General features: G+C 39.0%; 1 pseudogene; it reads left to right on the top strand.

Annotated features, from left to right (window-relative positions):
- Positions 1-1,357: 1,357 nt before the first annotated feature.
- Positions 1,358-1,872, top strand: part of LOC102495582 (KRR1 small subunit processome component homolog) — a 1,778-nt pseudogene continuing 1,263 nt past the window's right edge.

Raw genomic sequence — 1,872 nt, 5'->3', positions numbered from 1 at the left:
TGTTCGCTGTCGGTCTCTATGGCTCTCTCTGTTTGTCTGGCGAGCGCACGAGCCCTACAGTGAAAAAAAAAAAACTCTCAAAGAAAAAGAAACCACGGAAGCCTTGGAAGGCGAGATCTTCGACACAGAGAAGGAGAAATACGAGATTTCAGAGCAGTGCAAGATTGATTAGAAAGCTGTCAACTCGCAGATTTTACCAAAAATCAAAGCTGTTCCTCAGCTCCAGGGTTACCTGCGATCTGTGTTTGCCCTTACAAATGGAGTTTATCCTCACAAATTGGTGTTCTAAGTTTTTTTTTTTCCAAGAACCTAATTAAATAACTGATCATATATATATTTTAAAAAAAACAGTGAATATGTATATCATTTATTAGATAAGTAATATGATAAGATAATAGGATCTCTTCTATAAATTTAGAATCTTAAAAAATAGGAAAAAAATTGGGGCCAGCAGGTGGCCTAGAGTTTAAAGTGCTGGATCCTACATGGCTGACTGAGCGATTCCAGTCCTAGACCTGGCAGCTTGAGAGTCCTGGGTGAGTGTGCTAACATGACAAAAATCCCAAGAGGAAAATGGAGATGAGATTGCAGCATGGCCACCGGCTCCTGGGAAGTGCTTTCTCACTCGTCCTCTTTCTGACTCCCTCTAGCAAGTTCACGTACCCTGCAGCAAAAAAGAAAAAGTCATAAACTTTGTTAAAATAAAGATCTTTAAGATAATATTTGGAAGCGTTCTTTGAAGAATAAAATATTAGCCATGCATGTAACAATTTGATGAGCATTATTATTATTATTTTTTTTATCAACAGTGAATATGCCTCTTTCCCACTATACAAGATGGCAGGTGAAAAAACTGCGAAGCAGGATACTAAAGAGAAGAAACCTGAAGCCAAGAAGGCTGATGCTAGTGGCAAGGTTAAAAAGGGTGACTCCAAGGCTAAAAAGACCACCAACATGGTGTAGTGGTTTCGTGGTTGGACTCTCACATAGTCAACTGTGGTTAGAGTCCCGGATCTGGCAACTTAAAACTCATGCTGGGCGCATGTGTGTGCGTGCCCAAGATCCTGAAAGGAGAATGGAGGAGAAGGGATTGTGGTGTGGCCATCCCCCCTGGGGGGGAGTGATTTCTCACTTTCCGTCCGTCTCTCTAGTGAGTGCACAAACCCTATAGCACAAATCTCAAAAAAATGGGGTAGTATTTGTTATATAATAGAATTTAATATCCTCTTATATTTTTGCTTTGTCATCTGCTTAAAGAACTTACAACAGTACAAACCACCTAGAATAGCAATTAAATGGATATAAACTAAATGAAATCTTAACAAGAGTTCTATTTATATCTTTACAAATTTTGGGAATGAGTGACCCTGTCACAGGTACTTGTCTCTTTCTCTCTCATAAAAGAAAGAAAAAAAAATTTAAAAAATTATTTATTAGGGGGGGGGCAGCAGGTGGTGTGGTGGTTAAGGTGCTGGATACTCCCACATGGCCAACCACGGTTTACAGTTCAAGTCCGGGACCTGGTAGCTTGCTTTCTCACTTTCCTTCTCTCTCTGTGTCTCTCTCTGGTCAAATTAAATTGAATTAATCAATAAAATTAAATAAATAATTTTTCAAAAACTAGTATTTATTGGGAAGGCAGGTGGTGTGGTGGTTAAGGGCGCTAGACTCCAACATGGCTGATTGTGGTTTGGGTCCCAGACCTGGAGGCTTGCTTTTGCACCCTCTTTCTCTCTCTCACTCTGTCCCTTTCTGGTCAAATATAAATAAATAAATAAATAAATAAAGTTAAATAAAATAATTCTTTTTAAAAAATTATTTATTGAGAAGTACTTTGAAAATGGTGACCTCCTCCACAGAGCAGGCTGACTA

The sequence above is a fragment of the Tupaia chinensis genome, unplaced genomic scaffold, assembly GCF_000334495.1.
Source record: "Tupaia chinensis unplaced genomic scaffold, TupChi_1.0 Scaffold144034_1, whole genome shotgun sequence".
Classification (NCBI taxonomy): Eukaryota; Metazoa; Chordata; class Mammalia; order Scandentia; family Tupaiidae; genus Tupaia; species Tupaia belangeri.
This window is presented reverse-complemented; position numbering and strand designations above follow the sequence as displayed.